The 15573-nt window shown below is 47.8% G+C and overlaps 1 protein-coding gene across 8 annotated transcripts in view; it reads right to left on the bottom strand.

Annotated features, from left to right (window-relative positions):
* Positions 1 to 15573, bottom strand: part of ptpn13 (protein tyrosine phosphatase non-receptor type 13) — a 384832-nt gene that overhangs the window by 235443 nt on the left and 133816 nt on the right. The gene's annotated exons all lie outside the window — the stretch shown is intronic.

Raw genomic sequence — 15573 nt, 5'->3', positions numbered from 1 at the left:
ATTATATCAGCATTTTCAGTGTACGCCTTTGAATGTTGGTGATTTCATAAGCAAAAATGTTCAAAATATGTAGCAATTAATACAAATCATCCAATTTTTTCCTCTTGCAGATGACAGGTTTTCACCTCAGTACATCCCATTGCCAAATAGAAAACTTTTCTTTCACAAGATATAAGAGCAGTAAGCCCATTGGCCCATCAAGGATGCTCCACCATTCTAATCATGAGCTGAACCATCATCTCACTCACCCCCACGCCCCGGCTTTCTCCCCAAAACCCTTGATGCCCTGACTAATCAAATACCTGTTAATCTCTGCCTTAAATACACCCAACAACCTCGCTTCCACAGCCAGCTGTGGCAACAAGTTCTACAGACTCACAACCCTTTGTCTAAAGTAATTTTTCCGCATCTTTGTTTTAAATTGATGCCCTTTTATCCTGAAGTTATCCCTCCCCCTTGACCTAGAATCCCCAACTATGGGAAAAAATCTTACCACATCTGCTCTGTCCAGGCCTTTCAGCATTTGAAATACCCCGATGAGGTCCCCCCTCCCCCATCTTTTTGTACTCCAATGGGTACCGTCCAAGAGCAAATAAATGTTCCTCATATGCTAACCCTTTCATTCCTCCAACAGCAGCACATCTTTTCTCAAATACAGTGCCCAAACTGTACACAGTACTCCAAGTGAGGTCTCACTAGTACTTTATCTCTTTCTCTTTGGCTTGGCTTCGCAGACAAAGATTTATGGAGGGGGTAAATGTCCATATCAGCTGCAGGCTCGTTTGTGGCTGACAAGTCCGATGCGGGACAGATAGACACGGTTGCAGGGGAAAATTGGTTGGTTGGGGTTGGGTGTTGGGTTTTTCCTCCTTTGTCTTTTGTCAGTGAGGTGGGCTCTGCGGTCTTCTTCAAAGGAGGTTGCTGCCCGCCGAACTGTGAGGCGCCAAGATGCACAGTTGGAGCCGATATCAGCCCACTGGCGGTGGTCAATGTGGCAGGCACCAAGAGATTTCTTTAGGCAGTCCTTGTACCTCTTCTTTGGTGCACCTCTGTCACGGTGGCCAGTGGAGAGCTCGCCATATAACACGATCTTGGGAAGGCGATGGTCCTCCATTCTTGAGACGTGACCTACCCAGCGCAGTTGGATCTTCAGCAGCGTGGATTCGATGCTGTCGGCCTCTGCCATCTCGAGTACTTCGATGTTAGAGATGAAGTCGCTCCAATGAATGTTGAGGATGGAGCGGAGACAACGCTGGTGGAAGCATTCTAGGAGCCGTAGGTGATGCCGGTAGAGGACCCATGATTCGGAGCAGAACAGGAGTGTGGGTATGACAACGGCTCTGTATACGCTTATCTTTGTGAGGTTTTTCAGTTGGTTGTTTTTCCAGACTCTTTTGTTAGTCTTCCAAAGGCGCTATTTGCCTTGGCGAGTCTGTTGTCTATCTCGTTGTCGATCCTTGCATCTGATGAAATGGTGCAGCCGAGATAGGTAAACTGGTTGACTGTTTTGAGTTTTGTGTGCCCGATGAAGAATTAGGTGGGGGCTGGTAGTCATGGTGGGGAGCTGGCTGATGGAGGACCTCAGTTTTCTTCAGGCTGACTTCCAGGCCAAACATTTTGGCAGTTTCCGCAAAACAGGACGTCAAGCACTGAAGAGCTGGCTCTGAATGGGCAACTAAAGCGGCATCGTCTGCAAAGAGTAGTTCACGGACAAGTTGCTCTTGTGTCTTGGTGTGAGCTTGCAGGCGCCTCAGATTGAAGAGACTGCCATCCGTGCGGTACCGGATGTAATCAGCGTCTTCATTGTTGAGGTCTTTCATGGCTTGGTTCAGCATCATGCTGAAGAAGATTGAAGAGGGTTGATGCGAGAACGCAGCCTTGCTTCACGCCATTGTTAATGGAGAAGGGTTCAGAGAGCTCATTGCTGTATCTGACCCGACCTTGTTGGTTTTCGTGCAGTTGGATAACCATGTTGAGTTTCAACATTACATCCCTGTTCTTGCATGCTATCACAATTGACTCCAACAGTTTCCCAACCACCGATGCCTGGCTAATAGGTCTACAAATTCCTTTTTGCTGCTTCATTCCCTTCTTAAACATTGGAGTGACATTCGCGATCCTCCACTCCCACCGGAAGCATGCCTGACTCCATTGATTCCTGGAAGATCATTATCAATGCCTCCACAATCTCTACAGCTACCTCCTTTGAGGGTGTAATCCATCTGATCCAGGAGACATCTTCCCTTAGACCATTCAGCTTCCCAAGTACCTACTCTCTCATGATCTTAACCGCACTCACTTCTCTTCCCAGAGAGCCATGAGAGTCTCATATGCTAATAATGTGTTCCACATTGAAGACTGATCCAGAAAATTTATTCCATTCTACTGCCATTTCCTTGTCTATCCCATTAAAATTTCTCCATTGTCATTTTGTGTTGGTCTTAAGTCTACTCTTGTCTTATTTTCACTCTTTTATTTTTTTTTTAAATGCTTTTGGTATGTTTACTCCTTATTTATTTAAAAAAGCTTTTGTGAGAAGTCTTAATTTTTAAAAAAATCAGTATTCAGGAAAAGGGCTGAAATGGCAAATGTGGGCTCCATTTTAACATTTAAGACTAATTTGGACAGTTACATGGATGGGAGAGGTATGGAGGGGTATGGACTGGGTGCAGTTCAGTGGGACTAGGCAAAAAATGGTTCAGCACAGACTAGAAGGGCTGAAGAGTCCTGTTTCTGTGCTGTAATGTTCTATGCTCTTTGATATTACTTGTTAACCTTTTATAATTCATCTTTTCCTTCCTAGTCACTTTCCTAAGTGTCTTCTCCAAGTTTTTAGAAGTTTCCCAGTCCTTTATCTTCCCACTTATTTTTGCTTCCTTGTTTGCCCTCTCTTTTGCTTTTACTGGTTGTAACTTCCCTCGTCAGCCACAATTGTCTCATTTTTCCATTCACAAATTTCTTTCATTTTGGTGCGTGACTAACCTGAACTTTCCTCGTAATGTGCATAAACTCCAGCCGTTGCTGATCTGCTGTCTCCCCCATTAGTGTTTTTCCAATTGACTTTGGCCAGTTCCTCTCATGCGACTGTAATTTTCTTTACTCCACTGAAATATCGACACATTGGACTCTTGCCTTTACTTTTCAAATTTCAAAGTGAACTCAACCATACAGAGATCACTGCCTCCTTAGGTTTACCTTAAGCTCTCTAATCACCTCTGGTTTATTACACAGTGCCCAATCCAGAACAGCCGATCCCCTGGTGGGCTCATCAACAACTGCTCAAAAAAGCTATCCCACAGGCATTCTACAAACTCTCCCTCCCGGGATCCTGTATCGACATGACTTTCCTAATCTACTTTCATGTTAAAATCCCCCATAATTATTATAACACTGTCCTTCTGACATACCCAGTTGTATTTTGAAATCCACATCCCAGCGGCTCTTTGGGGGCCTGTATATAACAGTCATTCAGGTCCTTTTACCTTTACCCTTCCTTAACTCAACCCATAAAGACTTTACCTCTCTGATCCTATGTACCTTCTTTCCAATGATTTAATATTGTTGCTTTCCCTCTGCCTCCCTGCCTTTCCTTGCGATACACTGTGTATGCTTGGACGTTCCGCTCTCAATTACATCCATCCTTTAGCTACAACTGAGTAATAGCCACAGCATTGTACCCTCCAACCTGCAGCTGTACAGCAAGTTCATCTACCTTGCTTCTAAAGCTGTGTACATTTAAGTATAATACACTTAGACCAGTTTCTGAATGCACCCATGTCTTTGTCATCCCTCCAGCATTAATTTTGTCTTGTTGCCTGCCTGTCATTCTTGCTGCACACCATCTTCACTTTACTGCTGTTTCCCCCTTCTTCAGCCCTAGCACTCTGGTTCCCCACCACCCCCCCTGCCAAATTAGTTTCACAAGATTCATAATGACTGAAACCGCATGACAATCAGCACTGACTGATATTGAAGACCGAGTGGAAAGTTTCACGTGTATGCATTAAATACTGCCTATGTTGGCGTACTCCACCTCAATCTTCACCAGATAGGTACCTCACATTCAAAATAGATTAACCATGTAAATTTGTTGTAATCCCCCATTAAACAATAAATATAGAGCTTATTTATTTGAGTCTAATTCTGCAAAATGTTTCTTCTCGCATCAAACATTAAGCTCCATTGACCCTAATTTTAATTTGGAGACATTCTGTAAAATCATAACGTAAGTTACTTTCTGTCCATCTCTTTTTCAGTCTCAGTTAGTTTTAGTCACTTTCCGTCTCTTATTGCGCACGATTTTCTTTGATATTTGAAGTTCTGGATTGTTCCCAACAGCTCAACCAGCATTTTCCGACATGATTGGTTGACAAGACATTCTCCTTGTGCAAGTTCCTGACCCAATGTCTTCTTTGGCTTGGCTTCGCGGACGAAGATTTATGGAGGGGGTAAAAAGTCCACGTCAGCTGCAGGCTCGTTTGTGGCTGACCAGTCCGATGCGGGACAGGCAGACACGATTGCAGCGGTTGCAAGGGAAAATTGGTTGGTTGGGGTTGGGTGTTGGGTTTTTCCTCCTTTGCCTTTTGTCAGTGAGGTGGGCTCTGCGGTCTTCTTCAAAGGAGGCTGCTGCCCGCCAAACTGTGAGGCGCCAAGATGCACGGTTTGAGGCGTTATCAGCCCACTGGCGGTGGTCAATGTGACAGGCACCAAGAGATTTCTTTAGGCAGTCCTTGTACCTTTTCTTTGGTGCACCTCTGTCACGGTGGCCAGTGGAGAGCTCGCCATATAACACGATCTTGGGAAGGCGATGGTCCTCCACTCTGGAGACGTGACCCATCCAGCGCAGCTGGATCTTCAGCAGCGTGGACTCGATGCTGTCGACCTCTGCCATCTCGAGTACTTCAACGTTAGGGATGAAAGCGCTCCAATGGATGTTGAGGATGGAGCGGATACAACGCTGGTGGAAGCGTTCTAGGAGCCGTAGGTGGTGCCGGTAGAGGCCAAACTGCATGAGTTTTTCAAGCTTTGTCGGGACCAAGGTAAACTGCCTCAGGATCTTCGTGATGCCACCATCATCACCCTGTACAAAAACAAAGGCGAGAAATCAGACTGCTCAAACTACAGGGGAATCACGTTGCTCTCCATTGCAGGCAAAATCTTCGCTAGGATTCTACTAAATAGAATAATACCTAGTGTCGCTGAGAATATTCTCCCAGAATCACAGTGCGGCTTTCGCGCAAACCGAGGAACCACTGACATGGTCTTTGCCCTCAGACAGCTCCAAGAAAAGTGCAGAGAACAAAACAAAGGACTCTACATCACCTTTGTTGACCTCACCAAAGCCTTCGACACCGTGAGCAGGAAAGGGCTTTGGCAAATACTAGAGCGCATCGGATGTCCCCCAAAGTTCCTCAACATGATTATCCAACTGCACGAAAACCAACAAGGTCGGGTCAGATACAGCAATGAGCTCTCTGAACCCTTCTCCATTAACAATGGCGTGAAGCAAGGCTGTGTTCTCGCACCAACCCTCTTTTCAATCTTCTTCAGCATGATGCTGAACCAAGCCATGAAAGACCCCAACAATGAAGACGCTGTTTACATCCGGTACCGCACGGATGGCAGTCTCTTCAATCTGAGGCGCCTGCAAGCTCACACCAAGACACAAGAGAAACTTGTCCGTGAACTACTCTTTGCAGATGATGCCGCTTTAGTTGCCCATTCAGAGCCAGCTCTTCAGCGCTTGACGTCCTGCTTTGCGGAAACTGCCAAAATGTTTGGCCTGGAAGTCAGCCTGAAGAAAACTGAGGTCCTCCATCAGCCAGCTCCCCACCATGACTACCAGCCCCCCCACATCTCCATCGGGCACACAAAACTCAAAACGGTCAACCAGTTTACCTATCTCGGCTGCACCATTTCATCAGATGCAAGGATCGACAATGAGATAGACAACAGACTCGCCAAGGCAAATAGCGCCTTTGGAAGACTACACAAAAGAGTCTGGAAAAACAACCAACTGAAAAACCTCACAAAGATAAGCGTATACAGAGCCGTTGTCATACCCACACTCCTGTTCGGCTCCGAATCATGGGTCCTCTACCGGCACCACCTACGGTGACCCAATGTAAAGAGTGGTGAACTGTATCAGAATCCAATGAATAAAGATCTTCCTTAAGGTTCGGGGCATCTTGAATTGTCAAGACAGCTGATCCAAAGTTATAAAAGCACAAGGGACATGAAAGAAGAGTACGTTCTTTAAACTTCTGTTCTCATAGCAGAAACAACAAAACTGATGATTTACCTGCACAATGAATAAAAAGTTCCGAGCACAAACCCAATTCTTTATAAAAAGTATCTAGTCATCTTGGGAATGCATTAGGGTATCAGTTCATTTAATATAAGCATACCACGCGGTATGAGGTCCTTCCAACCTACAAGTCCGTGGGGCGGGGGGGGGGAAATCAGAGCACCCAAAGGAAATGCACGCAGACACGGGCAGAATGTACAAATTCTTTAGAGACAGCACTGGATTCAAACCCGGGTTTCTGGCGCTGTAATAACCTTGCGCTAATGATACACCATCAATTACCGCAAAAGACTGAGGTTATGAAATCGATGATAGGTTTTTATTGACTATAGAGCAGCAGCCAGCCTCATCAACTGATCTTAGTAGAAGGAATGGGGAGCATGCAAGGGTTCTGGGTAGAATCAATCTCAGGAGGTGTGTCCAGTCAGCAGTAGCTAAAGCAGCCTAAAGGGCCAGTGACCCTAAAAAGGCACAGATCCCACTGTACAGCCAACAGACTGGGGTAGCACGTGGGGAAGAAGATATTGTCATGCAAGGGTGTACTGTGGGCAGAAAAACCCGCCTTTTTCATGCAGAATGTCATGCCAGTAATCGGGGCAAATGGTGGGAACTTGAACGATATAAAAGTTGGGCTTGAGCCCTAATAAACCAGAGCTTAACCTGACCACACTTGTGAGTGTCATTCTTTCATGTAGCGCACAGTTCAAATTCGGAGTTCAAATTTCCTGCAAGCCAGGAAAAATTTCTTCTTATCCTAACCCTAATGTGCATGTGAAGCTCTACCTCACCTGACAGTTCTGTTTGTAGCTCTGGATGGTGGCAAGGGAAGAAATGTAGGGAGAAATTTGGCACTTTCTGCAATCACAGCAGGAAGTGCCTGAAGTGGGGGTGGGGGGGAAGAGGAGCAGATGGTACAGAAAGGAAGAGCAGACTGAGGAGTCTCAACGGGGAGGGAGAGAGAGTGCGAGTGAGAGCAAGAGAGAGAGAGAGAGCAGATAAGGAGTGCAGTGTGTCTGTGCTGAAGCTGGTGGAAATGTAGAGGATAATGTATCAGATGCAAGTGCTGTGGGGTGGAAGGCGAGTCCTTGTTCTGGCTGGTGAGAGGTAGGATAAGGGCAGAAAAGCGAGAAGTAGAAGAGATACAGGCTTTATTAATATCAGTAAGGGTAAATCTGTAGCAGCTGCTACACACACAGATACACACCACTGGACACGGTGGAGGTTTCAGTTGAATCGTTTATTTGAATTTCCCACGTGCCCCTCAAGGTCAACAGGAGTTCCGCCCTGCGTAGCGGTGACATCACGTTGCCCAGGGTGTGAGCTGTGGCCTAAGCCACAAGGCAATCAGCAATACCTGACGGCGCCATCTTCCTGCAGCTGCCCTCCCAGCGCGGCAATACAAGCGGGGCTAATTCGCTTCAAGAGATGTGCACCGCCACACAACCCCCCCCCCCAGAACCGGCTTACGCATCCCGCAGCTTGGGCGGCCAACCCCTCCGCCTAGGTTGGGCCATCTGAACGGGTTGATCTAAGTCCACGTGTGCCGGCTTCAGTCTGTCGACCGTGAATAATTCTTCCCTGCCCCCAATGTCCAGGGTGAAAGTCTTTCCCGATCGGTGGAAGACCTTGTACGGGCCCTTGTACGGGCACTGCAGGGGGGTCAGGTGCGGGCCATGTCAGATGAAAACGAACCCTGCTGAGGCCAGCACCTTGGGGATGTTCGCCAGGTGTTTGCCGGGGTGGGTTGGCGGTGGGGGTGCCAGCGAGGTAAATCTGTTGCAGAGGTCCGCGAAAAGGGTTGGGATCTCACCTCCAGATTCTGCGCCTGCTCCGAAGAACTCCCCTGGTAGTTACAGCAGTGCACTGTAGACGAGTTCCGTGGATGAAGCCTGGAGAACCTCCTTCAGAGCCGTTCAAATGCCAAGCACGGCCCACGGCAGTTTGTCTGTCCAATTGGGTCCTTTTAGCCGCGCCATGAGAGCCGCCTTGAGGTGCCGATGAAAGGAATCCACGAGTCCATTCGCCTGGGGATGATAAGTTGTGGTGTGGTGGAGCTTGATTCCCAAGCAGTTGGCCAGTTGTGCCCAGAGGGCGGAGGTGAACTGGGCGCCCCTGTCGTTGGTCATGTGGGCTCTAACGCTGAACCAGGTGACCCAGTTAGTGAGCAGGGCTCTGGCGCAGGACTTGGCAGACCACAGTCAGGAGATAGTGGGGCCCACTATATCGATGTGCATATGGTTAAACCTCCTGGCTGGCAGGTCAAAATTTTGTATGGGGGGTCTGACATGGCACTGGACTTTAAAGGCTTGGCAGTACATGCAATTCCTCGTCATCTGGGCCACTTGTTTTTTAATCTGTCCCAGACGAAATGTTCGGCCACCATGCACACCGATGTCTTGACTGAGTGGTGGGCCAGGTCGTGAATTGTCCAGAATGCCTCCTGCCTCCCCTGCAGGGGGACTACCGGTCATGGCGAGTGTAAGGTAAAAACATCATGAGATGGGACTGGAGAAGGAGTCACCCAGTACTAAGGAGTAACAGGATGCAGGTGCGACCTTGTACGCTCAAGATGTTTGGCACTAACAAGCTGATGAGCAGCAGACTAACAGAGAAGGGTAGCAACAGCTTATTCATTGGACAGTGTAATGGTATGATCATTTAATAAGTGTGTGTCCTGAGGTATAAAAAAACACCACTTGCTGATATCGTTAGAATGCGCCTTCTCCAACTAACACTGTTAGTTGCAAGTGTTACAATCCGGTAATAAAGAACCTTGATTTCCACTCAGTCTGGTGTCTGACTCACTCATTCTCAAACAAAGCAGACCTAACAATTTGGTGACCCCGACGTGATGGGTGAGTGGACACTAGACGACGGTTTCTGTTTTTCTTGACAATCATCTCAGCCGGCTGACAAAAAGGTCCAGAGAAGCCTGTTTTAACAAAATTCTCTCTCTTAAAATCTTTATGATTGTCAGTAAGAACTGGAGATCGGACAAATTAGACGATCATAATTGAAGGTCGTCACCTGCCAGGATTGTAACACGTAAGTGTTTACAGACAAAACTATAAAAGTCCTTAAGGTGTTTTAGTGACATTTGATAAGTGCTTCGCCGACAAACTACTAGAGTTTAAAAAGTCTTTATTGTGACGTTGCAAAGTCAAATAGAGTGAGAAGGTGGTCTAAGAACAATTGGGGACCTGAGTTTTCTGCCCTAAACCAGTTATTAAGAGGAGAAATCTCCCACGTGAAGGTTGGGCTTTGAAAGAAAACGAAGGTTCAGGCTTATTGGTCTCAATTGTATAAGACTCGCTTATAAATGTCCGGTAGGTATGATAATGTCTGTACACTTGAAAACTTAAGAATTTATTTCCCAAATTCGCCCTGGTGGAATACCACAGCGGACATTAGAGACCTTGAGACGACAAAAAGAGTACTCAGAGATGCCTGCCTGGTGAACAAGGGCGACGACCAAAGACTGCAAAAGCTGTGTCCGGATCAGGTAGGAGATATCAATGAAAAAGTTGACAGAATCTTAAGAGACACACGGTTTATTCTTAATATTTTTGACAAGTTAAGTGAAGGTATTCCCAGCATCACCAAGGAGATACAGTTACGTAAATTCATAGATTGGTACAGGGAAACTGGACAAAAATATAGCCCAAAAACTTGGTTTCCTAGTTGTAACCTAACTTTCAGACCTCTTTGGGAAAACAGAGAGTGGAAGACGAGCAATCAGAGTATACAGGACAGTCTGAGGTTCACCGGAGGACCAGACTTGGAGACTGTTTCACTAAAAAACTTTTGTCATCCGGCCTGCAAGGAGACATTTTTAAAGGCGATTTTTGTTAACATAGATCCTCTAAACGGACAAGAACCTAAATTAAGAGAGGCATTAGGAAGCGACCCCACAGCAATGGCTGCACAGTTGCCTGCTAAGACCTTTGACCAAGTTATTAGGGAAATTAATCAGGAATTAGAGAAGCGAAATACCAGTAAAGAGGCATTGGAGAAACAAAGAATTCTCCGAAAATGTGTAGATCGCTGGAGGAAGATGGGGTGGTTACCCGGGAGCACCGAGATGTTCCTGACAGGTGAGGGAAACAAAATTCTAAAGCGTAGGGTCTTAGATAAGCTGGAAGAAACAAAACACAGAAGGGAAAGGAAAAGTGCCTGTTTCCGGTTTCCAGCCACAAAGTGTCCGGGTTTGCTCTCTCCCTCCCTCCTTTCCCCCTCCCCCCCTCTCTTCTCTCCCCCTCTCTCTCTTCTCCCCCCCCTCCTCTCTCACCCACTCCCCCTCCCAATCCCAATCTGTGGCGGTGCTGCCCTGAAATCCCCAGGTGGGGCAGGGCAGAGAAATACAATTTGGTTTTAATTTTGTGCCCACAATTCCAGCTCAGCATCAAATGGGATCCTGTTTTATCCTCTCTCCCTCCCTCTTTCCCGCACCCCCACCATTGTGGGATCAGGGCAGACATTGTGGGCTGACGTATAGCTCACTCGAGGTGGGAGGGAAGGAAGGAGTGGTGGTTCCCAGTGGTGGGAGACCCAATCTGATCCAGACCAGTGATCACAGGATGAGAACCTTTTAAAGGTGTAACCATGAAACGGAAGTGTTAATCTGAAGACTTTTCTCCCAGTGGGGCCAGTGCAAGGCATTTTCTCTCTCTATCTCTCATGCTCTGTGTATCTGCCTCTCTATCTCTTTCTCTCTCTCTCTCTCTTTCTCTCTCTCTCTCTCTCTCACACAGTCTCTGGATGTATGTGATGTCATGTATGTACTCTGACAATAAATCTCTCCGACATGATCTGGTTTTACGGAGACTTGTCAGGGCAGTCATGCTTCCCCGGGCTCTAAGCCTAATTAAGGTGGCAGGCCATTCCCTACAAAACACAAAGGAAGGGAAAGGAAACACAGCGGCTGACAGAGCAGCCAAACAGGTTACTGGATATCAAGAACCTATACAGGGGATGATTCTGAGGTCCCATGGCAAAAAAGAGGTATTAGAGAGAAGAGAAAATAGTAGTAAGTTGAGTGACCAAAAGGAGAAGGAGGGAGAGGGACCCCCACCAAATATTGAACACCTGATAGAAATACAGGAAAAAGCTAGCCCAAGTGAGAAAGAGGAATGGATGAAACGCGGTGCTACACGACAGGAGATCATCTATGACAATCGGACCGTACATGTCTGGCGCTCCCCGATAGGTACGATAGTTGCCCCCCGCCAATTACTTCCGCTATTATTTGAAGAAGCACATGAGCCGACTCACATTAGCGCCACCAAAACTTATAATACGCTTAAACAACATTGGTGGAATCCCCACTTACGCGAGCACATTGACAACTTTAGAGCTGAATGTACTATCTGCAATGGCCATAACCGAAAGATCACCTTACCCCACCCACTTTTACGATTTCCAGTACCGACGGCCCCATGGAAAGAGATCTATATTGACTATACAGATATGGGTATTGACCTTAGGACAAAGGAAGGATACCGATATCTCTTAGTGGCGGTAGATAAGTTCTCACGGTGGGTGGAGGCTGTCCCAACAAAGAGGGAGGATGCGGATAGTGTAATAGGCTGGCTGACGCGAGAGTTGATACCCCGCTACGGGGTCCCCAGCAGAATTTGCTCTGATAATGGGTCCCACTTTAAGAATGAGCTGATCTGACAGGTTGAAGAATACTTAGGGATCAAACACCGTTTCAGTAGCGTCTACAGGCCTGAGAGCCAGGGGCTAGTAGTAAGGGCAAACAGGACAATAAAAATCCAAATTAGGAAAGGTTTTGGGTGGGACCAGGTTGAATTGGGTCGAGGCATTGCCATTAGTACTGATGTCTATGCGACAAGAGAAGGCCAAAGATACCTTCCTGTCACCACATGAGATTCTAACGGGTCGACCCATGCCCGGTCCAAAGACTGATCCAGCCTGGGTAAAGAATTGGGAAGAAAGGGAAGTGGAACTGGACCATTATATGCAGATGCTGGGTAATATGGTTGCTTTAGTTTCACAACATGTGGCGAATGCAAATAAGGAGAACCCGGACACTGAAGGAGTTCCAGTGAAGGAGGGAGACCTGGTGTATATCCGTAAACCAGGGAAGGTACATTGGACTGAAATTAGATGGACTGGACCATACACTGTTACCGCTGTGACAGATAGGTCGGTAAGAATTGACAAACCAGGGGATAATAATTGGCATCATTTTGCCTTTTGCTCCAAGGCAAAATAACAAGTAGTGAGTATTGGAAAATATGATGAGACTCATGTGGACAATGTCGAGGGCCCTATGGGCATTCCTGCTGATGGGTTGCCAAACAAGCCAACAGAGTAGTTCGGATCCATGTGGGGCCAAAGTTATTCTGAAGATAGATAAAGACAAGGATAGCACCTTCCAGTTCGATCTATGCTGCACTTCTATCTCTAATAACGCAGGGCCAGATGGGTCACTCACTAAGGGGCTGACAAAACTTAAGGCATTGGCGAAGGAATTAAAAGCCCAATCTGGAGTCTCTAACCCTGTTTTGTCCTGGTTACATGGAGTGTTTGGGAAATGGGGCACAATGTTGGGACAACTTTTCCTAGGATTGTTCATTTCTGTATCCATTTTTCTCACTTGTGGCTGTTGTTGTATTCCATGCATTCGAATGCTGGTCACGAGGACCATTGAGAGAGCCTTTGCCAACCGCGATGAGCTGCCTCCAAAATATCAAGCTCTACAAGCTACGGAGCGGGACTATCTCACGTCACAGGAGGCGTCAAAAAATGCTGAGATCGATCCGGAGTCTGATGGAGAATGTGACGGGGAGGAGGGATTATAAAATAGATTGTAGCACAAATGTTAACTTTTATCTTAACTAATTACAAATGCTTAGAAGGGATAGCCAGTTATTTGCTTGGGGGAAAACGGGGAGGAAACTTGTAAACGGGCAATGGGATCGGGGAAACGGATGGGGGGTATACGCTAAAGAGGGTTGGGGGGAGCCCTCACCCACCAGCCAAAAAACCCCGTGAACAGAACCTATATAGAGCTTGGCAATAATAGGCGAACTAATGTAACGCGGTGGTAGCATAGTCAGGGCAAGATTGTCCTCTAAAGAGGACAAAGGAGGGATTGTAAGGTAAAAACATCATGAGATGGGACTGGAGAAGGAGTCACCCAGTACTAAGGAGTAACAGGATGCAGGTGCGACCTTGTACGCTCAAGATAAGTTTGGCACTAACAAGCTGATGAGCAGCAGACTAACAGAGAAGGGTAGCAACAGCTTATTCATTGGACAGTGTAATGGTATGATCATTTACTAAGTGTGTGTCCTGAGTTATAAAAAAACACCATTTGCTGATATCGTTAGAATGCGCCTTCTCCAACTAACACTGTTAGTTGCAAGTGTTACAATCCGGTAATAAAGAACCTTGATTTCGACTCAGTCTGGTGTCTGACTCACTCATTCTCGAACAAAGCAGACCTAACACGAGCCAGTCAAGACATCACACAGAACCGTGTTGTGGCTGCCCGGCAGCTTCAGGTCCTCAAGGTGCAGGCTGGTGATGGCGGTTCGGAATGCCTGCATCTCTTCATTCTCTCTCTGGGCCTGAGCTAATTTGGCGTAGTTCAGTCCAGGGGACGTTGTGGATGGTAGGTCTGGAAAGCACGTCGACAACTATGTTGTCTGTACTCGCCAGGTGTCGGATATCGGTGGTGAACTCCAAGATGTAGGAAAGGTGTCGCTGCTGGCATGCCGACCAAGGACCCTTAGCCATGGCGAGGGCCTGAGTGAGCGGCTTGTGGTCCATGAAAGCTGTGAACAGTCTGCCCTCCAGGAAGTAGCGGAAGTGCCTGATCGAGAGGTACAAGGCCAGGAGCTCCCTGTCGAATGCACTGTACTTCAGCTCAAGTAGTCAGAAGTGCCAGCTGAAGAACGCCAGCGGGCACCACTGCCCGTTGACTTCTTGCTCGAGGATGCCCCCGATGGCCATGGCGGACACATCCACTGAGAGTGCAGTGTGGGTGTCAGGACAAGGGTGGACCAGTAGGGTGGCACTAGCGAGGGCTGTCTTGGTCCATGCGAAGGCTGTCTCAGCCTCTTTCGACCACTCGACTGTCTTTTGCTTGGCTGATATCAGGGCAAACAGTGGGCACATTATGCGGACAACCCCCGGGATGAAGCAGTGGTAGAAGTTAACCATCCCGGTGCACTCCCGCAGGCCCTTGAGGGTGTCTGGCTTGGGGAATTGCTGTATGGCCTTGACCTTGTCTTGTGATGGTGCTGCCCCATCCACGGTGATGGTATGGTCCAGGAACTGTAGCGACTCTTTCCCAAACTGACATTTGGCTACGTTGACGGTGAAGCCGAATTCAGCCAGGCAGACACACAGTGTGCGGAGATGGGTCTTGTGCTCATTGTATTCTCAACTGGCGATGAGGATGCGTCGTGATAGATGAACACGAAGTCCAGGTCTTTACCCACGGCGTCCATGAACTGCTGGAAGGTTTAGGCTGCGTTTTTCAGGCCAAAAGGCATTCAAAAAAGCCAAACGGGGTGATGATGGCGGTTTTGCGAATATCATCCAGGTGTACGGGGATTTGATGGTAGCCCCTCACCAAGTTGACCTTAGAGAAAACCTTGGCGCCGTGTAGGTTGGCCATGAAGTCCTGTACGTGGAGATGGAGTACCAGTCAGGTGTGGTGTCGTTGAGCCAGCGATAGTCCCAGAGGCCTTTGGGACCATGTGCAGGGGAGAGGACTATGCTGAGTTCCTGGAGGTGGGAGAACTCCTCTTTCGCAAGCTGCAGCTTCTCTGGCAGCAATCGTCTGGCCTTGGTGAGGAGTGGGGGGCTCTGTGTGGTGATGAGGTGGCGGACGCCGTGCTGGGGCATGGTGACAGTGAATCGTGGGCGTAGAATGGCAGGGAACTCATCTAGGATGTAGGAGTACTCATTCCTGGGCTTGTAAACGGTGGCTATCCCTGGGCTGTGTCCGCTGGATGGTTCAAGTCGGAGAGTCTGGAAGGCTCGAGACTCTTGCCCTTCAGGTCGACCAGCAGGCTGTGCGCTCGGAGGAAATTGGCTCCTAGCAACGCAGTTCTCACACTGGCCAGCAGGAACTTCCAGCGGTATTTGTCTGGCTCGAGGTGTACCTGTTAAAGGCCAAAGGTCTTTATGTTGGTGTCGTTCGCTGCCCGCAGGGTTGGGCCTCGTGCTCTCGTGTGGGATTCGAGGGCGGTCGGGGAAGCACGCTGGCACCAGGAAATGCCATCCAT

The sequence above is a fragment of the Narcine bancroftii genome, chromosome 3 (assembly GCF_036971445.1).
Source record: "Narcine bancroftii isolate sNarBan1 chromosome 3, sNarBan1.hap1, whole genome shotgun sequence".
Lineage (NCBI taxonomy): Eukaryota > Metazoa > Chordata > Chondrichthyes > Torpediniformes > Narcinidae > Narcine > Narcine bancroftii.
The sequence above is the reverse complement of the archived record's forward strand: the minus strand, read 5'-3'. Positions and strand labels throughout refer to the sequence as shown.